The following is a 25,706-nucleotide window of genomic DNA, read 5'->3' as shown; positions in this document are numbered from 1 at the left end:
GCTCATAATACTATTGTCGGTAAGGAAGTGAAGCAACTGTAGCTCTTATACACACTGCTGGTGGGAACATAAATTATTCAATTATTTTGAAAAACCATTTTGATAGTTTTTTAATAGGTACTTACCCAAAAGATATAAATGCATTTGTTCATACAAAGACTTGTACATGAATGTTCAGAGACATTTCCTTTGTAACACTTTGAAACTAGAAACAACCCACTGTCCATCAACAGAAGAATGCATAAACAGACTGATCAATATATATATAGTAAAATATTCTTCAGCACTTACAAGGAATGAACTACTGATATGCACAATGTGGATGAACTCAGATCCAAAATAGTATAAATTGTATGATTCAATTTATATAAAATTCTAGAAAATGCAACTTATTTTATAGTAATAGAATAGAATAGAACAGTGCTTGCCAAGGAATAGGAAAGATTCAGGGAAATACGAGAGGGCAAGATTACAAAAAGACAAGAGAAAACTTTTGGGGATGATGGATATTTTTATTATTTTGATTGTGGTGATGGTTTCACAGCTGTATACATATGTCAAAACTTCTCAAATTAGACACTTTAAATATGTGAGTCAATTAAGCTCTTTTTTTTTTAAGGTTTGGCAAAGAACAGGATATTTACATAATTTCAAAAACACCTCCCACAAAATGCTTCAAAATGTAAAAGGAAAATGAGTAACTTTACATTGGAGAAACCTGAGAGACACCCTGTTAGTGATCAAAGTGAACATCATCCAGAGATTGTAGTATCTGAATCTAGCACCACTTGGTAAGATGCAATAAGAACATGGCATCATTTTGTGGGGTTCCTGTCAAAGACGTTCAAAATAACTTGAACCTGATCATGAGGAAACCTGAGATCAACTAAATTGTGGGGCATTCTTCAAAAGAACTGGCTTGTAATTTTTTTTATGTGTCAAGGTTATAAAAATCAAGAAAAGACTGATGGAAGGAGACTAAAAAGATACAGCCACCAAAAACAATGCTTGATTCTGAACTGGATCCTTTCCCTACAAAGACATCATTCAGATAATTATGGACCTGAAGAGTTCGAGGATTAGATGATAACGATGTTAATTTCTGATTTCAATCATTGTATTAGGTTATACATGAGAGTTTCTGAGCTAATGGGAAATAAACTCTCATTTACTGTAGGGTGATGTGGCATGGATTTGGTTCTATTTTCAGGTTGTGTTAGCAATTTACTCTCAAATGGTTCGGTGCAGGGGTGGGAGTTCTTTTTCTGTATTTCCAACTTTTCTGTTAGTTTGTGATTGCTTTAAAAAAAAAAGTTCTACTTACTCCTTTCTTAACGTATTTGAGCTATCAGTGGAGTAGATTCACAGAAGTGAACTAGGTGGGTCAAAGGATTTGAACATCCTTAAATGTGATGTTGTGCTTAGTTGCTTAGTCATGTCTGACTCTTTGCAACCCCATGGACTATATATAGCCCACCAACCTCCTCTGTCCATGGTGATAAGTATCACCAGATTACCTTTCAAAGAGACTGCCAATTTATGCCCTGGCCAACAATTTATGAAAGCATCTATTTCCTCTTATTCCTTTTGGGCACTATTAAGCACTTTTGGTTTTTCCTGTGGTCATGTATGGATGTGAGAGTTGGACTGTGAAGAAGGCTGAGCGCCAAAGAATTGATGCTTTTGAACTGTGGTGTTGGAGAAGACTCTTGAGAGTCCCTTGGACTGCAAGGAGATCCAACCAGTCCATTCTGAAGGAGATCAGCCCTGGGATTTCTTTGGAAGGAATGATGCTGAAGCTGAAACTCCAGTACTTTGGCCGCCTCATGCGAAGAGTTGACTCATTGGAAAAGACTCTGATGCTGGGAGGGATTGGGGGCAGGAAGAGAAGGGGATGACAGAGGATGAGATGGCTGGATGGCATCACTGACTCGATGGATATGAGTTTGAGTGAACTCCGGGAGTTGGTGATGGACAGGGAGGCCTGGCGTGCTGCGATTCATGGGGTCGCAAAGAGTCGGACACAACTGAGCGACTGAACTGAACGGAACTGAAGCACTTTTTAGCCATGCCACTGGTGTAAAGGTATCAACACTTTTAAAATATTTATTTTTAATTGATTGATGATTGTTTTACAATGTTGGTTTGATTTCTGTCATACATCAACATGAATTACCCATATCAACACTTTTGATCTTTGTCAATGTGTTATCTCATTTTAATTTATATTTCTTTAGTCACTAGTGAGGTTGAGAGACTTTTTATGTATTTATAAGCAATTTGGATTTCTTTTTTGTGAACTTCATGTTCACAAAAAAGTCCAGTTTCAAGCTGTTCATATTTTCCCTTTTATTTATGAACTCTTTGATATTAAAGAAAGTGGGGGTTTTTTTGTAGTCTGAATTTTTTTCACTTTTTTCTAGTGCGTTATCTATCTTTTAACTTAGTCTATGCTGTTTTTATACTATGCAGCTATTTTAATTTTTATGTAGCCATTTTTTTTCCTATTCAGCTTCTGAGTTTTGTGGCTTGCTTAGAAAGATTTTCTTTGATTCAAAATTATATGTGTGTGTGTATACATGCCCATGTTTTCTTATTCTTTGTTTCACTTATTTACATTTAAATGTTTATTTGTCTGGAATTTATCTGGTGTAAGGAATCAGATAAGCACCCAGCTTTATGTTTTCTTAAATGGCTGGGCAATTACCTGAGAATCAATGACTATATTGTATGATTTTATTTCTTTCCTCCCTGATTTGAAATACAGCTTTACCATACACTAGCTTCTCAAATGTACTTAATCTGTTTCTGAATTCTAACCTGTTCCATTAATCTGTCTTTCTTTTCATGTACCAGTAGCAAACATTTTTCATAAATGCAGCTTTATAATATGCTTCAGTGCATACTAGGGTCACGAAGAGTCGGGCACAACTTAGTGACTAAACCACCAGCATACTAGGGTTAATCCTTCTTTATTACTTTTCTTCTTCAGAATTTTCCTGGCTAGCCTCACTTGTTTATTTTTCCATTTGAACTTTAGACTCTGTCTACTTTCACAAAAACCCTCATAATGTATTTTTATTGACATAAAGTTAAAAATAAAGGTTAATTTAGGGAGAATACATATTTTCACACCATTAAATCTTCTTATTGATGAACATGGTATGTATTTTCATTTGCTTCTTCTTCCATTTTCTTTCATCTTTGTTGATGCTGACATTATAAAAGTGAGTATTGGTGCTCTTTTGAGTACAGTATTTTTCTTCCTTTTTTTCTAGCTTTCTTTTTCTGAAACATAAAAATGCTGTTGATTTTCAATATTTTTCTTGCAACCAACCACCTTCCTGGCTTAATTCAGTCTGTTTTAGAGATTTTTTTGAAAGAGTTTTTCCAATAGTACTGTTGGGTTGTTTAGATATGTAATTATATTACCTGTGAATATCATCATATTGTCTTCACGTTGGAATGTTTAAACTTATTTTTTAATCTTGGGTTTATCTAGAACAATGTTTAAAAATAACTGTTAAAAAAGGTAAGGGCTTCCCTGGTGGTCTAGTGGCTAAGAATCCACCTGCCAGTGCAGGGGACATGGGTTCCATCCTTGGTCTGGGATGATTCCACATGCCAGGGAGCAATTAGGCCCGTGTGCCACAACTATTGAGCCTGTGCTCTAGAGCCCAGGAGCCACAACTGCTGAAGACCGTGCACCCTAGGATCCGTGCTCTGCAACAAGAGAAGCTCTCGCAATGAGAAGCCTGAGCACTGCGATGAGTAGTCCCTACTCACCACAACTGGAGAAATCCGACGCACAGCACAGCCACATATCAATCAATCAATCTTTAAAAGCAAAAATACTGAATGATACCCAATACTCTGTAATGACCTATAGGGGAGAAGAGTCTAAGAGAGTGGATACCACAACTAGAGAGTGGCCCACACACAGCAGTGAAGACTCAGCATAGCCAAAATACAGATAAATAAAAAAGAGTGGATAGACGTACATGTACAACTGATTCACTTTACACCTGAAACTGGCACAACTTTGTAAATCAACTATATGCCAATAAATTTTTTAAAAATTTATCGAGGTGTCTTTATAATTGATAAAATAGAAATGTCAATAAAGGAAAAAAAGCTGAGCGAATGACAAAGTGAACACACACGTGCAGTTCCACACACCCTCCTCCCAGTTTCCATTCTTACACCCCTCCCCACAGGAAACCACTGCCCTGTTGCGAACAGGGTGTGTGCATTATGGTTTTAAGATGCTACTAGATTCTGGTTTGTGTGTAAAGATTACACTGGCTTTGTGGGAAAATCTGACTTTCTTTTCTCTGTGGATTAGGTTTGAAATAACTAAATTGCCAATATTCAACTGTTTTGGAACTTCAAAGATAGAAACAGCATTGAAAAAATTTAAATAGATGGAAGGACATTCAGAATACCTAATGTTGTTAAGACGGCAACACTCCTCAAGTTGGTTGAGAGATTTAACACAACTGTATTGGAATACCAGCTGGACTGTTTATAGAAATTGACAAGCTGATCCTAAAATTTATGTGGAAATAAAAGGGACATAGAATAGCCAAAGTGAAAGTGAAGTCGCTCAGTCATGTCCGACTCTTTGTGACCCCATGGACTGTAGCCTACCAGGCTCCTCAGTCCATGGAATTTTCCAGGCAAGAGTACTAGAGTGGGGTGCCATTTCCTTCTCCAGGGGATCTTCCCGACCCAGGGATTGAACCCGGGTCTCCCGCATTGCAGGGAGATGCATTACCATCTGAGCCACCAGAATAACCCAAGCCACCTAGAAAAAGAACAAATTTGGATGGCTCATATTTCTTGATTTCAAAAGTTACTGCAAAACAGTAATTAACACTTTGATAGACATAGATATCGACATAAAGATCAATGGAAAAGAATTGAGAATTGGGAAATAAGCACTCATATTTACAACCACTTGATTTTTCAACAAGGATATTAAAACAATTAAGTGAGTGAAAGAGTGGTCTTTTCAATGAACGGTGCTGGGAAAACAGGATGGTCAAATGCAAAAAAATGAAGCTTGACTCCTAACTTTCACACATACAAACATTAACTCAAGATGAATCAAAGACCTAAATGTAAGAACTAAACCTGTAACACGCTTAGAAGAAAGCATAAGAGTAAATCTTTATGGTCTCGGATCTGGCAATGGTTTCTTAGACATGAAACTACAAGCACAAACAAAACAACAAAATAGATATATTCAGTAAAGTGGACTTTATGAAAATTAGAAAGTTTGGCGAATCAAAGGACATTACCAAGAAAGTGGAAAAGAAAACCAATTTAATGGAAAAATATTTTCAAATCATGTATTTGATGAAGGACTTACATCTAGAAAATGAATGTAAGGAACTCTTAGAACTCAATAATAAAAAGATACATAACCGTGCACAGAAAAAGGAAACCATAAACAAAACAAAAAGACAACCTATGGAATGGAAGGAAATATTTGCAAACAATGCGACTGACAAGGGCTTCATTACCAAAATATACAAACAACTCACACAACTCAATATTAAGAAATCAAAAAACCCAATCAAATGAAAAAAAAATTGGCAGAAGACCTAGATACATATCTCTCCAAAGAAGACATACAGATGGCCAACAAGCACATGAAAGTATACTCAACATCGCTAATTACTGCTGCTGCTGCTGCTAAGTCACTTCAGTCGTGTCCAACTCTGTGCGACCCCAGAGACAGCAGCCCACCAGGCTCCCCTGCCCCTGGGATTCTCCAGGCAAGAACACTGGAGTGGGTTGCCATTTCCTTCTCCAATGCATGAAAGTGAAAAGTGAAAGTCAAGACGTTCAGTCGTGTCCGACTCTTAGCGACCCCATGGACCGCAGCCCACCAGGCTCCTCCGTCCATGGGATTTTCCAGGCAAGAGTACTGGAGTGGGGTACCATTGTCTTCTCTGCTCTAATTACTAGAGAAATACAAATCTAAACTACAATGAAGTCATCACCTCACCCTGGTCAGAATGGCCACCCTCAGAAAGTGTACAGATAATAAATGCTGGACGAGGTGTGGAGAAATGGGAGCCTTCCTACACTGTTGGTGAGAATGTACATTGGTGCAGCTGCTATGGAGAATAGTATGGAGTATCAATGAAAAACTCAGAATTACCATATGATCTAGCAATCCCAATTCTCACATCCATATGTGATTACTGGAAAAACCATAGCTTTGACTATACAGGCCTTTGTTGGCAAATTAATGTCTCTGCTTTTTAATATGCTGTCTAGGTTGGTCATAGCTTTTCTTCCAAGATGCAAGTGTATTTTAACTTCATGGCTGTAGTCACCATCTGCAGTGATTTTTGAAGCCCAAGAAAATAAAGTCTGTCACTGTTTCCATTGTTTCCCCATCTATTGGACCATAAAGATGGTTCATTAAAGAGAGAGTTGGACCATAAAGAAGGCTGAGCACTGAAGAATTGATTCTTTTGAACTGTGGTGTTGGAGAAGACTCTTGAGAGTCCCTTGGACTGCAAGGAGATCAAATCAGTCAACTCTAAAGGAAATCAATCCCGAATATTCATCAGAAGGGACTGATGCTGAAGCTGAAGCTCCTACACTTTGGCCACCTTATGCGAAGAACTGACTCATTGGAAAAGACCCTGATGCTGGGAAAGATTGAGGGCAGGAGGATAAGCAGACGACAGAGGACAAGATGGTTGGATGGCATCACCAACTCAATGGACATGAGTTTCAGCAAGCTCCAGGAGGTGGTAGAGGACAGGGAAGCCTGGTGTGCTGCAGTCCATGGGGTCGCAAAGAGTCGGACACCACTGAGTGACTGAACAACTAGCAATCCTAATCTTGGCCACATATGCAGAAAAAGAAACCCTCTAATTTGAAAAGATACATGCACCCTAATGTTCATAGTGGCACTATTTACAATAGCCAAGACATGGAAGCAACCTAAGTGTCCACTGACAGATGAATGGATAAAGAAGATGTAAATATATATATATATACACACACACACATATACTGGAATATTACTCAGCCCTAAAAAGAATGAAAGAATGAGATAATGCAATTTGCAGCAACATGAATGAACTTAGAGATTATTACACTAAGTAGACAAAGAAAAATATCATTATGTCATTTATTTGTGGAATCTAAAAGATAATACAAATGAACTTATTTACAAAACAGAAATAGACTCAAAGACATAGAAAACAAACTATGGTTAATAAAGGGGAAGGAGGAGAGGGATAAATTAGAAGTTTGGGATTAACAGATACAAACTACTATATTTTAAAATGGATAAAGAACAAAGCCTTACTGTATGGCACAGAGAACTATATTCAATATCTTGTAATAACCTGTAATGGAAACGAATCTGAAAAAGAATATATATATTTATGTATAACTGAATCACTTTGCTGTACACCTGAAACTGATACAACTTTGTAAATGGATTATACTTGAAATTAAAAGAGAAACATAACTCTAAGAAGAAATGCGAAAAGGATCTGTAAGACATTTCTTCAGGACAAATGGCCAATAAACACGTGAAAACATGCTCAACATCATTAGTCATGAGGGAAATGAAAACAAATCAATGAGATATCACTTTACATGTACTAGAACTGCTGTAACAAAAAAAGACGGATAATTACGAGTGCTGACAAAAATGTGGAAAAACTGACACCCTCATACCCTGCTGGTGAGAATATAAAAGAATACAGCCATTTTGAAAACAGTCTAGCAGTTCCTCATAACATTTAACATAGAGTTACCACGTGACCCATGAACTTCACTTCTAAGTAGACACCCAAGAGAAGTAAAAACATATGTCCACATGAAAATTTGTACACAAATGTTTTTAACAGTTTTATTTATAATAGTCAAAATGTAGAAATAACTCAAATATGTATTGACTGATCAATGTGCAAAGAAATGTGGTAGATCCATTCAATGGAAGATGATCTGGCTATAAAAAGGAACGAATTACTGATACCACCCATGACATGAACAAGTCTTGAACACATTACCATAATTGAAAGATGTCATATGAGAAAGACTCCATATTATTAATATATGATTCCATTTATAGGAAATGTCCAGAATAGGCAAATCCATAGAGTCACAAAGTAGATTAGCAGTTGCTAAGGGTTGGGATGCAGAAAGTTGGTGAACTGGGGGATGATGGATATTGGGGTTTCTTCGTGGGGTAGTGAAAATGTTCTAAAATTGATTATGGTAATGGTTGACTGAACTGAACTGAATGGTTGCATAAGTCTGTGAATATACTAAAAACTATTGTATTGTATACATTGAATGTATGAATTGTAGGGTATGTGAATTATATCACAAGAAAGCTCTTACCAGAAACATGTCATTTCATATGGTTCAACCCAATATTGTCCAATGTCTTTTTTACAAAGTTTCTTTAAAAAATATTTATTTATTCATCTGCATCGGGTCTTAGATGTGGCACGTGGGACCTTCCTTGCTGTGTGCAGGTTCTTTAGTTGTGGCATAAGAACTCTTAGTTGCGGCATGTGGGATCTAGTGCCCTGACCAGGCATCGAACCCAGGCCCCCTGCAGTGGGAGCACAGAGTCTTAGCCACCAGACCACCAGGGATGTCCCCCAATATCTTAAATAGCATCAGCTTATATGGTATGGCTTGAAGAACTGAATATAGGAAGAGAAGAGGGAGTATAAGATTACCTGCATGAGAAGGTAGAAAAGGAGACAACCAGTGGGAGCAGCAGGCGGCTGGTTTGCTTTTTGGGGAGAGGACTTAGACTTCCTGCATAGGAAGAGGAGAAAGAAGCAGCGGAGTGGAAGATGTTGAAGAAGCAGGAACAAGGTTGACGGATGACCTCCAGAGTCATGGCGGAAGCAATCACCTGGGAAGGAGTCCAGCCTCTCTCCCGTAAGACAGGAAGGAAGAGGGAGAGGATGAATTCAGATACTAATTAGTTGATGGTGCAGGGAATTTTATTTTCTTCTTACTGGCCTCAATTTTTTCTGGAAAGAAGGCAAAATCGTTTGTAAAAATAAAAGAAGAGAGAGCAAGGTCGTGGGTTTGAAGAGAGGGAAATGTCAGGGCTTGGTAAGGGGAATGAATGAGGAAACACGGGGGCTTGGGAGGGCTTGAGGGCTTGAAGATCCGGCTGCCAGCAGAGGAATGGACTCTGAAGTGATGCTGAGACATGACCCCTGCAGATCCCTGGAGTCTCGTTCGTTTGGGAGCCATCACCTCCTGAGTCATTCCTGCTTCAGGCCAGACAACCCCAATTCTTTCAATATTACTCATACATTTTGGCTTTGAGCCTCTTACTCTCTGGACAGCCTCCTCTGAACTGGCTGCCTTTGGCAACCTTTCTCCCAGAACAGAATGTTCTTTGTTGGTGAGCACTGATCCAAGTCCACCTCCCTGATTCTGAGCCCTATGCTTTCATTAATTCAACCTAAGATGACCAGATTCCACTTGGCAGCCTCATGGCATTGGGTCAGTGCCAAATAAATACAAGGAGCAGACAGAAAGCTACCTGATAATATATCAGCCTCCCGCCTTATTAGGCAGGGGAGAAAGTGGCGCGGGTGGAGACCAGCAGTTTGTCAAAGAAGTTAGAAAGATGTTTAACAAGGTGAGTGGTGAACGTCTAAAGGTGTAGGATCAGGGATCAGGGTGAAAACACATATGTGGGCCATTCCCCCAGGGTGTGTAAGGCCAGCCAGACTGGCACGTCACCCGTCACCTTGAACCTAGTTACTGAACACAGCCCGTCAAGCACATTACCCTGGAGATCCACAGCCCATTGGGGTTCAGGAGTGTCACAAGATAAAGGGGAAGGTGCAAGGGAACCCTAGGAAATATCTTTCGACCTCAGCTGCTGCAGTTACACAGGTGTTACTGCTGGTCTAAGTCTCTAAGTACCAGAAGGCATACAGTCCCTGATTCTAGAAGGGGTAGGATAAACATGGTAGAAGGAACACTGCCTTTGGTGTCAGATAAGACCCTGATGCTGGGAAAGATTGAAGCAGGAGGAGAGGGGGACGACAGAGGATAAGACAGTTGGATGACATCACCGACTCAAGAGACATGAGTTTGAGCAAACTCTGGGAGACAGTGAAGGACAGGGAGGCCTGGTGTGCTGCAGTCCATGGGGGTGGCAAAGAGTCAGACATGACTTAGTGACTGAACTACAAGCAGATTTCAAGCCCATCTCTGCTACTTATCTGCCTTGTAACTCTAGAATTTGGCATGCTGCTTAGCCACTCAGAGCCTCAGTTTCCACATCTGTAGAATGGAAATTAATCGCATCTACCTTCAGGGCTGGTGGTTGAGGAAATGGTACCAGTGGCCATTCAGTGCCACTCTCTTGTTCATTTCTAGGTCTTTATTTTGGCAATTCCCTCAGAAGTACATTTTACACAGCCCAGATTTGCCTGAATAGTTCCTGGTCATCCTTCATGCCTCATCTGGCTCTTTTCTGTCTCCTGTAAACCCTCTTGGATTAGATGTCCTTCTCCTTGCTTGCTTTGCTCCTCCCTTCCCAGGACTGACTGCACCACATCAGAACTCATTACCTGTCTCTTCCCAGGTCTGTGGGGGCAGGAACAGGATCTCGCCACCAACATACCCCCAGTTCAAGGCACATACCAGGCACTCAGCAGATAAGCGTTGAAGAGATGAAGTTTCGAAGATGAAATGAGAATAATGCATGTTTAGCCCATACCTCCCAAAATTCACTAGGAAGACAAAAGGAATACTTATCCACTTTCTAATCTCCCTAAAGGTGCTTTGGCTTCCTTAAAATTCTCCCCAAGGGCTTCCTATGGTCCAGAAGCTGCTGCTGCTGCTAAGTTGCTTCAGTCGTGTCCGACTCTGTGTGACCCCATAGACGGCAGCCCACCAGGCTCTCCCACCCCTGGGATTCTCCAGGCAAGAACACTGGAGTGGGTTGCCATTAAGACTCCACATTCCCAATGCAGGAGGCCCAGGTTCATTCCCTGGTCAGGGAACTAGATCCCACACGTTACAACTAAGAGTTTAACATGCCAAAACTAAAGATCCTACATGCCACAACTAAGTTAATTCATTAATTTTAAAAATTCTCCCAAAGCCTATGGGGAGAATCCAGGGAAGAGAGCACAACCTCTGGAAATAGAATGCATGAGTTCCTCTCCTGCCTCTGTCACTCACCACCTATATGACTTACCCTATCTGTACCTCAGTTTACTCATCTGTGAAATGAGTCATGGGTTGTCACAGAGATTAAATAAGCCATTCTTGCCATAATGCTTGTAACAACGCCGGGAATGGAGTAAATACCGTAAAATATTTAATAAACATCCAGAAAATGCCCCACACCAGTACTCCTGGCTGTCCTGCCATGCTCCTTCTCTCTTACACCAGCTGCCTGTGATGATCTCCCATTCTTGTTGATAACAGAACAGCACCTAATCGTGTGCTGTGGAGTCTAGGCAACCTCCATCTCAGTTAGATCGAAATCAGCCACACTCGTGTGATTACTGAAACCACAGCTTCTCACTCTTTAATGTGCCTCTCAATCAACTGAGGATCTTATGAATTCTGATTTGGAAGCTGGGGCAGGCCTGAAATGCTCCATTTCTAACAAGCTCTCAGGTGATGCCTATGTTGTAAGTCCACGGACCACATTGAACACTAGGATTCCTTTTTCTCACAGGTAAGTGAAAGACTAGCATATAAACGGAAGTGAGAAAGAAGATTCGAATGAAAGAAATCAAAAGACACACAAACCTAGGTAGTTTCTCCCGTTGTTTCTGCATTTTAATGTTGTCAGTGTCTGTCATTCTCTTGGCCACAAAATGGTTGCTTTGGCTCTAGCCATCAAGTCCAAGAGCCAGGCAGAAAGAAGACAGAGTGGGTCAAGAGGAGGACCAGATTTTTATTTTATTTTTTTGGCTGCACTGTTCCTTTTGGCAGCGCGTGGGATCTAGTTCCCTGACCAAGAATTGAATCCAGATCCCCTGCACTGGAAGCTCAGAATCTTAACCACTAGACCACCAGGGAAGTCTCAGAGGGCCAGTTCTGAGCCTACCTCTTTAACACAAAAGCAAAAACTACCCCACAAAGCTCTGACAGAACTCTGCTTACCTCTCATCGGCAAAAGTGCTTTCACATGGCCACCACTAGCTTCAAGGAAGCCTGGGAAGGTGTTTGAGCACAGTCCTGCCCCCAAATGACTTCATTTTCTTGGGCTCCAAAATCACTGTAGACAGTGACTGCAGCCATGAAATTAAAAGACACTTACTCCTTGGAAGAAAAGCTATGACCAACCTAGACAGCACATTAAAAAGCAGAGAGATTCCTCTGCCAACAAAGGTCTGTCTAGTCAAAGCTATGGTTTTTCCAGTAGTCATGTATGGATGTGAGAGTTGGACCATAAAGAAGGCTGAGCACTGAAGAATTGATGCTTTTGAACTGTGCTGTTGGAGAAGACTCTTGAGAGTCCCTTGGACTGCAAGGAAATCAAACCAGTCAATCCTAAAGGAAATCAGTCCTGAATATTCATTGGAAGGACTGATGCTGAAGCTGAAGCTCCAATACTCTGTCCACTGATGTGAACACCAGACTCATTGGAAAAGACCCTGATGCGGGAGGGATTGGGGGCAGGAGGAGAAGGGGACAACAGAGGATGAGATGGTTGGATGGGATCACCGACTCGATGGACATGAGTTTGAGCAGGCTCTGAGAGCTGGTTATGGCGGAGAGGCCTGGCATGAAGCACTCCATGGGGTGGCAAAGAGTCAGACACAACTGAGCAACTGAACTGAACTGAACTGCCCAAAACAAAATGGAAAAGAAAGAGAGGAATGGAAAAGGGATAAGCAACTGGCAATATCAGCCAGTTTGTGCATATGCCCAGATTCATGTACACACTTCTTTTCACTCAGAAAATTATGGGATCAGTAAAATAGTCTCTCCCTCCTCTGGTGGAGGCATGGGTCGGTGGTGGCCTGCTGCAGGGTTGGGGGCACAGAGTGTAGCAGTGCGTGCATGGGACCTTTTGAAGGAGGTCGCCATTATCTGCAATATCTCCACCATAGTTTGGCCTCAGGTCAAATAACAGGGAGGGAACACAGTCCTGCCCTTCAACAGAAAATTGGATTAAAGATTTATTGAGCACAGCCCCACCCACCAGAATACCCAGTTTCCCCTTCAGTCAGTCTCTCCAATCAGGAAGCCTCCATTAGAGGGCAGACAGACTGAAATCCACAATCACAGAAAACTAACTAATCTGATCACATGGACCACAGCCTTGTCTAACTCAATAAAACTATAAGCCATGGGCCGTGTAGGGCCACCCAAGACGGGCGGGTCATGGTGGAGAGATCCGACAGAATGTGGTCCACTGGAGAAGGAAATGGCAAACCACTTCAGTATTCTTGCCTTGAGAACCCCATGAACAGTATGAAAAGGCAAGAAGACAGAACACTGAAAGATGAACTCCTCAGGTTGGTATGTGCCCAATATGCTACTGGAGATCAGTGGAGAACCAAGTGCAGAAAGAATGAAGAGATGGAACCAAAGCAAAAACAATACCCGTTGTGGATGTGACTGATGATGTAAAGTCCGATACTGTAAAGAGCAATATTGCATAGGAATCTGGAATGTTAGGTCCATGAATCAAGGCAAATTGGAAGTGGTCAAACAGGAGATGGCAAGAGTGAATGTCAACATTCTAGGAATCAGTGAACTAAAATGGACTGGAATGGGTGAATTTAACTCAGATGACTATTATATCTACTACTGTGGGCAAGAAACCCTCAGAAGAAATGAAGTAGCCATCATAGTCAACAAAAGAGTCCGAAATGCAGTACCTGGGTGCAATCTCAAAAACGACAGAATGATCTCTGTTCATTTCCAAGGCAAACCATTCCATATCACAAGATCCAAGTCTATGCCCCGACCAGTAATGCCGAAGAAACTGAAGTTGAATGGATCTATGAAGACCTACAAGGCCTTCTAGAACTAACACCCAAAAAAGATGTCCTTTTCATTATAGGGGACTGGAATGCAAAAGTAGGAAGTCAGGAAATACCTGGAATAACAGGCAAATTTGGCCTCAGAGTACAGAATGAAGCAGGGCAAAGGCTAACAGAGTTTTGCTAAGAGAACGCACTGGTCATAGCAAACACCCTCTTCCAACAACACAAGAGAAGACTCTATACATGGACATCACCAGATGGTCAACACCAAAATCAGATTGATTATATTCTTTGCAGCCAAAGATGGAGAAGCTCTATACAGCCAGCAAAAACAAGACCAGGGGCTGACTGTGGCTCAGACCATGAACTCCTTATTGCCAAATTCAGACTTAAATTGAAGAAAGTAGGGAAAACTACTAGACCATTCAGGTATGACCTAAATCAAATCCCTTATGATTATACAGTAGAAGTGAGAAATAGATTCAAAGGATTAGATCTGATAGAGTGCCTGAAGAACTATGGACGGAGGTTTGTGACATTGTATGCTGCTGCTGCTGCTAAGTCGCTTCAGTTGTATCCGACTCTGTGCGACCCCAGAGACAGCAGCCCACCAGGCTCCCCCGTCCCTGGGATTCTCCAGGCAAGAACACTGGAGTGGGTTGACATTTCCTTCTCCAATGCATGAAAGTGAAAAGTGAAAGTGAAGTCGCTCAGTTGTGTCCGACTCTTAGCGACCTCATGGACTGCAGCCTACCAGGCTCCTCCATCCATGGGATTTTCCAGGCAAGAGTACTGCAGTGGGGTGCCATTGCCTTCTCCGTGACATTGTATAGGAGGCAGTGATCAAGACCATCCCCAAGAAAAAGAAATGCAAAATGGCAAAATGGCTGTCTGGGGACGCCTTACAAACAGCTCTGAAAAGAAGAGAAGTGAAAAGCAAAGGAGAAAAGGAAAGATATAAACATCTGAATGCAGAGTTCCAAAGAATAGCAAGAAGAGAAAAGAAAGCCTTCCTCAGCGATCAATGCAAAGAAATAGAGGAAAACAACAGAATGGGAAAGACTAGAGATCTCTTCAAGAAAATTAGAGATACCAGGGGAATATTTCATGCAAAGATGGGCTCGATAAAGGACAGAAATGGTATGGACCTGACAGAAGCAGAAGATATTAAGAAGAGGTGGCAAGAATACACAGAAGAACTGTACAAAAAAGATCTTCATGACCCAGATAATCACGATGGTGTGATCACTCACCTAGAACCAGACATCCTGGAATGTGAAGTCAAATGGGCCTTAGGAAGCATCACTATGAACAAAGCTAATGGAAGTGATGAAATTCCAGTTGAGCTATTTCAAATCCTGAAAGATGATGCTGTGAAAGTGCTGCACTCAATATGCCAGCAAATTTGGAAAACTCAGCAGTGGCCACAGGACTGGAAAAGGTCAGTTTTCATTCCAATCCCAAAGAAAGGCAATGCCAAAGAATGCTCAAACTATCACACAATTGCACTCATCTCACACGCTAGCAAAGTAATGCTCAAAATTCTCCAAGCCAGGCTTCAACAATACGTGAACCGTTAACTTCCAGATGTTCAAGCTGGATTTAGAAAAGGAACCAGAGATCAAATTGCCAACATCTGCTGGATCATCAAAAAAGCAAGGGAGTTCCAGAAAAACATCTACTTCTGCTTTATTGACTATGCCAAAGCCTGTGACTGTGTGGATCACAATAAACAGTGGAAAATTCTGAAAGAGATGGGAATATCAGATCACCTGACCAGCCTGCTGAGAAATCTGTATGCAGGTCAAGAAGCAACAGTTAGAATTGGACGTGGAACAATTGGGAAAGGAGTACGTCAAGGCTGTATATTGTCACCCTGCTTATTTAACTTCTATGCAGAGTACATCATGAGAAATGCTGGGCTGGAAGAAACACAAGCTGGAATCAAGATTGCCCGGAGAAATACCAATAACCTCAGATATGCGGACGACACCACCCTTATGGCACAAAGTGAAGAGGAACTCAAAAGCCTCTTGACGAAAGTGAAAGAGGAGAGTGAAAAAGTTGGCTTAAAGCTCAACATTCAGAAAACGAAGATCATGGCATCTTGTCCCATCACTTCATGGGAAATAGATGGGGAAACAGTGGAAACAGTGTCAGACTTTATTTTGGGGGGCTCCAAAATCACTGCAGATGGTGACTGCAGCCATGAAATTAAAAGATGCTTACTCCTTGGAAGGAAAGTTATGACCAACCTTGATAACATATTCAAAAGCAAAGACATTACTTTGTCAACAAAGGTCCGTCTGGTCAAGGCTATGGTTTTTCCAGCGGTCATGTATGGATGTGAGAGTTGGACTGTGAAGAAAGCTGAGCGCCAAAGAATTGATGCTTTTGAACTGTGGTGTTGGAGAAGACTCTTGAATAGTCCCTTGGACTGCAAGGAGATCCAACCAGTCCATTCTAAAGGAGATCAGTGCTGGGTGTTCATTGGAAGGACTGATGCTGAGGCTGAAACTCCAATACTTCGGCCACCTGATGCGAAGAGTTGACTCATTGGAAAAGACCCTGATGCTGGGAGGGATTGGGGGCAGGAGGAGAAGGGGATGACAGAGGATGAGATGGCTGGATGGCATCACCGACTCGATGGACATGAGTTTGAGTAAACTCTGGGAGTTGGTGATGGACAGGGAGGCCTGGTGTGCTGCAATTCATGGGGTCGCAAAGAGTCGGACACGACTGAGCGACTGAACTGACTGAAATGACTGACTGACGCCTCAGGGATAACCCATTATCTTTGTGCTGAATCAGCGTCATTAGCATGAAATCTTCCTTAGGAAGTTTCTCAAACAGTCATATACATAAGCAATGCAGTGGAATCGTGAAAATCTGCCCACCCCTCCCATCAGCTGTTTCCCTTCTTCTATTATTTTTTTAAAATAATAACTCCCTTGAGACATAATTGACATACTATAAAGTTCATCCTTTTAAAGTGTACTATTCAATGGTTTTCACTATAGCGACAGACTTATATATAACTATCACCTCTATCAATTTTAAAACATTTTCATCATCCCCAAAAGAAACTCCATACCCATTTAGTAGACACTCCTCACTCCCTGTTCCTCTAGCCTCTAGCAACCACTCATCTGTTTTTTATTTCTGTGGGTTTGCCTCCTCTGAGTATTTCACATAAATGGGATTACATAATATGTGACATTTCACTGAGCATAATGCCCTCTGTGTGCATCTATGTTGTCACATGTGGAAAGAGTTCATTCTTTCTTATGGCTGAGTAATATTCCCTTACACACACAAAGATAAATATATATATTATAATACTGTGTAATAATACAATACATAATACACAATAATACAATACTAAGTGGGAAAGGAATCTGAAAAAGAATCAGTACGTGTATACGTATAACTGAATCACTTTGCTGTATACCTGAAACTAACACAACACTGCTAGTCAACAATACCCCAATATAAAATGAAAATTTTAAATAAATAAATAAACCAAATTAAAGCCATGGGAACTTCTTCAACAACTCACTGGACCTGCTCAGTCTTCTGTGCCGGTGGACGCTGGTCCTGGGAGTGCTCTCTGGCCTTGCTCTTGGATCAATGCATTTAGCACCGCTGTCTGAGTCCAGGCGTCGGGCTTTTAAAGATAAGTGGTTTGCTTGCTATTGTGTGGAGCTTGGACCAAGGGGACTTGGCTAATTGGGAGCCTCAGGCCACAGAACAAATGGCCACATGAAATTATGTCCCTTTGAGGTACTGTTGTAGGCGTTCCTGGTGGCTCAGTGGTAAAAAAATCTGCCTGTGATGCAGGAGCTACAGGAGACACAGGTTCGATCTCTGGGTCAGGAAGATACCCTGGAAGAGGGCATGACAACCCACTCCAGTATTCTTGCCTGCAGAATCCCATGGACAGAGGAGCCTGGTGGGCTACAGTCCTTGGGGTCACAAAGAGTTCGACATGACTGAAGCGACTTAGCACGCACAAGGTAGTTACCTCCCCAGGGTGTTGTAAGAGGTGGGACATTGGGTGGGGACATGCCAGTCTCTGTCCCATGTCTAGGCCTGGGGACAATTCCCCCCCTCTTGGTATTCATTGCTCTGTCTCCCCTCCATCTAAGATACTTGCCTTTTCCCCTCATCCTCAAAGATGACCCAACATAGTCCTGCAACAAATAATATTTGAAAGAATAAGAGTCAAAGATGTAGGCTCTTTTGAGGTTCCTTCTGCTTTCTTCCATATCAACTAATCCCTTTCAGGTGAGAGAACACAAAATCTGGTTTCCTTCTTACAGCCCATGAAGGAAAAATCTACTGGGAACACATTATGAATTAATTGCTCACTAAACTATCTTGCCATAGTATGAGTATGCTTATTAAGATTATTTTTCATGCTACTACTACTATTATTTTTAAACTATTATTCTAAGTAATAGTTGGGAAAATATTTGCCAGTTTGTTGTTGTTTAGTTGCTAAGTCGTGGTCAACTCTTTTGCGACCCCCTGGATTGTGTAGGCCACCAGGCTCCTCTGTCCATGGGATTTCTCAGGCGAGAATACTGGAGCGGGTTGCCATTTCCTTCTCCAGGGTATCTTCCCGACCCAGGGATTGAACCTGTGTTTCTTGCGCCTTCTACATTGGCAGGCGGATTCTTTAGCACTGAGCCACATGGAAAACCCCATTTGCCAGTCTACCCTAAGGTAAATACAGCTTTGATTCAAATCTGAGACCTCAAAAATGTGTCATTCAATATAGATTCTGGCACCTACTGAAACCATGATAAATATTAATTTTCCTTCCAGGATGTTCACTAAGAACAGTTCCTGGTGAGGTGTTAGATATGAAGGGATGACTATTTTTTATTTTTTTAAGATGATGACCAGCAATATACTATTTCTTTTTTTTCAATCGAAGTATGGTTAGTTTACAATGTTGTATTAGATTCTGGTGTACAGAAAAGTGATCCAGTTATATATATATAAAATTTTCAGATTGTTTTTCATTATAGGTAATTACAAGATATTGAGTATAAGGTCCTTGTGTTACATTAAAAATTAAGTATAGTTTCCTGTGCTATAGAGTAGAACCTTGTTATCTATTATCCTTGTAGTACTATGCATATATTAACCCCAAACTCTTAATTTATCATCCTCTCCCCTTCCTCCTTTGGTAACCATGGATTGTTCTCTATGTCTGTGAGTCTGTTTTGTAAGTACATTCATTTGTATTATTTTTTTAGATTCCACACATAAGTGATACTTTACAAGATTTCTTTGACCTACTTCACTTAATATGATAATGTCTAGCTCCATCCATGTTGTTGCAGATAGCATTGTTTCATTTTTTTATATGACTGAGTAACACCACATCTTCTTTATCCATTTATCTGTTGATGGACATTTATGTTGTTTCCATGTCTTGGCTATAATAAATAGTGCTGCTTGAACACTGAAGTGCATGTATCTTTAGGGCTGACTATCTTTTAAATAAAGAGTGAAAATTCCAGAATTGCATGTATAGTATGACACTATTTTTTTTCAAAAGCACAAAGCAACAGTATGTGCATGCTACAGGAAAAAAGAAACATTTAGATAAACTTCTGTAAGGATAGACTCTAAGCACACTGAACAGAGGCAGGGAAAGGAAGCCTAGGATTGGCAATGGCAGCTGAACGGGACTTATCCTTACCTGTTACGTTTTCATTGTAAGGACAAGATATTCATATATTGTGTGTACAATTAAAATCATTTTCCGACAAGTTCACTTATGATTGGAACACAAGTGGATGGCAGAGAAGCCAAGTAGCCTTAAGGAAGGTATGCACAGGGTACGCTTTGCTTTCCTTCTTGGCCCTCAGGTCTCTAATATGGGGTTTCCATAACTACATGAAGTTATGTTTGTTTGTTTGGAAAAGGGACAAGGAGCCTATTTTCTGAAATCCGGGTGACTCACTGCTCCAAATACCAAAGATCTTCACCTTTCTGGGTCTGTTCCAGACCTCCAACAAACTCCTGGCAACCCCTTGTGATGATAACTTGGGAACCAAAAAGGTAGAGATATGTGGTCAATGGAGTGAGAGGGACCCCAAAATATTGGCGAAAAGGCTAGCCAGGTCTGGAGGTGAGGCTTAACTATCTTTACCCTCCAGAGACTTAAAAAATATTTCTTTATTTCTTTGGCAGCGTTGGGTCTTGATTGCAGCATGTGGATCTTTGTCGCGCCATCTTTCCTTACGGCACACAAGTGCTGGGGTTTAGTTGCTCTGCGGCATGTGGGATCTTAGTCTCCTGACCAGAGATCGAATTCACATCTCCTGCCTCGCAAGGCAGATTCTTCACCACTGGACCACCAAGGGGGTCCCTCTAGAGACTTCTGCATTTCCTCTTCTGTAACACATTTGATAGATTGCATTTATCTACTCAAACATAGCCTTCATAACACATTCGTTTTCTTTTTGGTGTCTTATTTAATGCTACTGATCACATCTGCTGAGGACCATGAGTTTTCTCATGGACCTACTGCACTGAGATAGCATCATACAGTCCAAAAGCAGAACATGAAACTCAGTGCTGACCGACCCCAGGTTCAGAGCCCCTGCCCCCGTGTCATCACAGTGACGTACTTGACATCACTCACTTTTTGTTCTCTTATCTATAAAACGGAGATTAAGTAAACTAGTATCTGTGAACAGATTGAAACAATGCTTTTGGCTTTCATATAGCAGGCACCCAATCCATGTTAGGGTTACATTATCCAGAAAAGATGTTTCTGGCCCTTATCAGTCACAAAATAATACAGAAAGTTACCATTCCTTGAAGCTTTTTGCTGAGAAAAAGCTCACTTTTTATGACCATGAAGTGGCAACTTCTGGCTGAATAATTTCTCTTTCTGACAGTCCATATTTCTTTTCCTTAAAAAACTTTTTTCGTAGCATGTATCACCATCTAACCAATGCTATATGTGTACTTAATTAGCTTTGTTTATTGCCTGTCCCTCCACTAAGACATCAGTTGGATAAGGGCAGTGATTTGTGTCCTTGTTCTCTGCTGCATCTCCAGCAGCTAGCCCAGTGCTGGCACATAAGAGCTCCAGAAAATGTGTTGGATCCATGAACGAATATTCCTAAATTTTCTCCAGGTCTGTATATGGTCCCAACCATGTCAGAACATTTGGAGTCTGAGGAATGATTCTAGTCAAGATAATATATTTTAGCCTCCAGTCTTAGGTCTCTTCTTCAATTTGTTCTTGACCCATATCCACACTAGGCATCTAGCAACGCAGTCTCAAACACAGCTCATTTTCATCATTGCCAAGAAGGTTCTTTTGAAGTGTTGAATCTGGTCATGCCACTCTTTTCTGGAAGAATCTAACATTGCTTCTTGATGGTTAGGTCTCCATGTTACTTTTTTTTTTTTTTTTAAATAAACCTACAAACATTTTATTTTTCAAATGTATATAAAGCAAATAGTTTCAAGGGTGTATATACATATGTGTGTGTGTGTGTATATATATATACACATATATATATAAACTTAGGTAATGGGATATACATACATACATATATATATATATATATATATATATATATATATATATCCCATTACCTAAGTTTTTAGCAGTTACATTGGAATCTCAAATATCCTTTATGGTCTACCTTGCAAATAATAGTCAAGAATCTATCAGGTCATCAAATTTTCATGCCAGCTTCCCCAGCTACATTTATCTAAAACAATTTTGCTTGTTGATTGGGCCAAGAGCTACTTGCCAGGCTAGAAAATGTTGTGATTACAACAATTATCTTTTTGTTTAAAAATCAAATTCCATGTTACTTTTTTATACCAGTTAGGATGCTCCTAGATGTTTTTAAAACCAGAAACCATACCTCCAACTGGTTTAAACAATGTGGACATGAATCAAATCCAGTAAAGAGTCCAGATATGGAGTAGACAGAATCTGATTGGATCCTGTGGCTCCGCTCCATTGACCTTGGCTAAGTCCTACATAGGTTTCATTCACAGGCTTGTAGAGAGAAAGTAGCTTCAGTGATGGCCTTACTTCCTTACTCAATAACATCCAAAAGAGGTGAGACCAATGTACCTTTTTAAAAATTTATTGAAGTATAGTTGATTTTATGGGTTTCCCAGGTGGCACTAGTGGTAAAGAACCCACCTGCCAATGCAGGAGACATGGGTTCGATCCCTGGGTTGGAAAGATCCCCTGGAGTAGGAAATGGCAACCCACTCTTGCCTGGAGAATCCCATAGACAGAGGAGCCTGGTGGGCTATGTTCTTAGGGTCACAAAGAGTTGAACACAACTGAAGCAACTTAGCACACACATAGTTGATTTACAATATTGTGTGAATTTATGATGTACAGCAAATGGTTCAGTTATACACACCTACTTTTAAATATTCTTGTCCTCTATGGTTTATTACAGGATATTGAATATAGTTCCTTGTGCCACACAGCAGGACCTTGCTGTTTACCCACCCTATGTAGAATAGTTTTCATCTGCTAATCCCAAACTCCCACTCTTTCCTTCCCCTGCCTCTCCTCCACCTTGGCAACCACGAATCTATTCTCTACAGGTGTGTGTCTGTCTCTGTTTCATAGATAGGTTCATTTGGGTTGTATTTTGAATGCCATATGTAAGTGATATCACACAGTATTTGTCTTTCTCTTTCTGACTTACTTCACTTAGTACAATAATTTCTAGGTCCATCCATGCTGTTGCAAATGGCATTATTTTATTGTTTCTTTTTTATGGATGAGTAATAGTCTAGTGTGTGTATATGTATCACATCTTTTTTTGGCTATACTGGGTCTTCACTGCTGCTCGGGCTTTTCTCCAGGTGCGGTGAGCCAGGGCTATTCTCTAGGTGCTTGGACTTCTCACTGTGGCGGCTTCTCTTGTTGTGGAACACGGGCTCCAGGGCACATGGGCTCAGCAGTTGTGGCCTCCGGGCTGCAGAGCACAGGCTCAATGGTTGTGGTGCACAGTCTTAGTTGCTCCATGGTGTGTAGGATCTTCCTGGGCCAGGGATCAAACCTGTGTCTCCTGCCTTGGCAGCTGGACTCTTGACCACCAGGGAAGCCCCTGCCACATCTTGTTTATCCATTTATCTGTCAACGGACATCTATGTTGTTTCCATGGAGAGACAAAGGTATCTGGAGTCCATCTCTCAAACGTCATGAGTCCTTGTCTACCTACCCTCTGGGCTAAGTTGGGTCATTGCCCCTTTTAAAATCAGTCCCTGCCTCTAGGAGAAGACCACACTCTGGCTGACCTAGGTTCAGATTTCTGAATCAATCACTGATATGTAAGATATAATATAGTTGTTTTTTTACCAATCAGGCTCCTCCCTTTCCCTGCTTCCATGGAGCGTCAGTGCCTCTAATGGCTTCTGAATGGTTGAGAGGAGGTGGGAAGGGTGTTGAAGGAATAATAGAATCTGCTTTGCAATACATCTCATGGCACCCTCTATACTTTTCCTTCCATTACACAATTGTTTTGAATAAATATTAGTCAATGAATAAAGAAATGAGTTGGGTTTCACCTGCTAAAGATGAAAAAGATATCCAAGAAAACTGGAAGAGCTAAGACTTCTTAAGGTTTATTATAACTAGAGCCTGGGTCTTCTCTTGTGGCTCAGTGGTAAACGATCTACCTGTATAGGAGACCCGGTTTTGATCCCTGGGTCAGGAAGATCCCATGGAGGAGAGCATGGCTACTCACTCCAGTATTCTTGCCAGGAGAATTCTATGGACAAAGGAACCTGGTGGGCTACAGTCCATGGGGTCCCAAAGAGTTGGACATGGCTGAGCAACTAACAATGTCATACACAGAGCCTAGGGACATAGGGCTGGGAAGAATTTCCAGAAATTAGACCCAGTGAGTGTATCAGTATTCTCCAGAGAAACAGCAATAATAGGATGTATATAGAAAGAGATTTATTATAAGAAATTGGCTCACATGATTATGGAGGCTGAGAAGTCCAGACCTAGGAGAGCCTAGTGTTGTTTCAATCTGAGTCCAAAGCCTGAGAACCAGCTAATGGTGTAAGTTTCAGCCTAAGTCTGAGTCCAAAGGCAGAAGACTGATGTCCCAGCTCAAAAACCATCAAGCAGAGAGAAAGAATTCTTTCTCACTCAGCCTTTCATTCTCTCCAGGACTTCCACAGATTAGATGAGGCCCACCCACCTTGGGGAGGGCAATCTGCTTGTCTCATTATACCGATTCAAATGTTAATCTCATCCAGGAACACACTCACAGACACACCTCATCCAGAAATAACACTTAATCAAATATCTGGGCACTCTTTGCCCCAGTCAATTTGACACATAAAATGAACCATCACAGTGGGCCACAGTCAAATTGCAGAAGGTCTTACATGCCATGATAAAAAGGGTGGGTTTATCCTTTAGTCATTTGACCATTCACACAGTCTTTGATCTCCTGCTCCATGAACTGTGCAAGGAGGTGGGGATAAGATGATGAAATAATGCAGATATGAGCCGTGACCTTTTAAGGAAGAAACGGGACAAATAGTAGCACATGCCCCCCGCCCCCCTCCCCCGGTATCTGCAGGGAATTTGTTTCAGGACTCCTTGCAGACACCAAAATTCATGGATGCTCAGGTCTCTTACAAAATGCTGTAGTGTTGCATGTAGCCTGCACACATCCTCCCATATACTTTAAATTAGCCTTAGATGCTTGGCGCTCTTATGGATGCAGGTACCATTGGGTACCTTTTTGCAGAGCAAGTTGAAGGTAGCCTTTCTTATCTATGAGCTTCTTGCACTTTTCTGGGAACACTGATGCTGCTTCAGCATTGTCAGTGGGGGTTTCCCCTGCCCCCATCTTTAAGTTCTTGAGCCTGTAGTGCTTCACAAAGCCAGCCAGCCAAACCCTACCATCCTGCATCTTCCTCTCACTCTCTTTGAGCCCCTCCCATAACCTCTATGCTCACAGAGGCTGGATGCTTTTTCATGCATAAGTTTGCCACCATCGGGAACATGTTTCTATGACACATCTTCTGACCACACACTTGATGCTTGCTCAGTCTTTGCAAGTACCTTGTTATGGAGCAGAGACCGTTTTTGCCATGGTAGGGCCAGCACTGACTCTTCCACAAATTTCGGCTTTTTTCGCATCTCTGTATAAATGCTTGGTTTGTTCTTAGCAACCTGACTCCTACTTCGGCAAGCCTCATGCCGCTTTTCGAAAGATTAAGATTTCTGTTTTCTTGTCGAGAGATGGCACTTTATGCTCCCTCTTAGCCTTTGAGGGATTGCTTTGACCACTTAATTGCTCTTTAGAAGCTATTTTTTCCTTCACAAAAACAAAGAGTTCACCTAACACAGGGAGCGAGGGAACAAACGGTGAGGTGAAGGATGCTCAAACAAGGAGCGCTGGAGAGACTCTGAGGACCTGTAAGGGGCCCTGAGGCTGCAACAGGGCAGAGCTACACATCACTGCATTCGTGTGGATTCAGAGTAGTGCTCCGTATGCAGCAAATTCAAGTGTTGCTTTTTGGAACTTTCTGGAATAATTTTTTTTCAATTACTTTCCATCTGAAGTTGGTTGAATCCACACGTGTGGAACCCAGATACAGAGGGCTGACTGTAGAGACACTGGATAGCTAATTATCTAGATGCCATCTCCTCTGAGAAGGTCTCTCTCACTGCTC

At 41.3% G+C, this 25,706-nt stretch overlaps 1 long non-coding RNA gene across 1 annotated transcript in view; it reads right to left on the bottom strand.

Annotated features, from left to right (window-relative positions):
• Positions 1-452: 452 nt before the first annotated feature.
• The window catches only part of LOC139179719 (uncharacterized), a 109,911-nt gene continuing 84,657 nt past the window's right edge, over positions 453-25,706 (bottom strand). The window contains exon 3 of the long non-coding RNA XR_011564049.1: positions 453-3,288. This is a non-coding gene — a long non-coding RNA (uncharacterized lncRNA). The remainder of the gene's footprint in view (positions 3,289-25,706) is intronic.

The sequence above is a fragment of the Bos indicus genome, chromosome 25 (assembly GCF_029378745.1).
Source record: "Bos indicus isolate NIAB-ARS_2022 breed Sahiwal x Tharparkar chromosome 25, NIAB-ARS_B.indTharparkar_mat_pri_1.0, whole genome shotgun sequence".
Lineage (NCBI taxonomy): Eukaryota > Metazoa > Chordata > Mammalia > Artiodactyla > Bovidae > Bos > Bos indicus.
The sequence above is the reverse complement of the archived record's forward strand: the minus strand, read 5'-3'. Positions and strand labels throughout refer to the sequence as shown.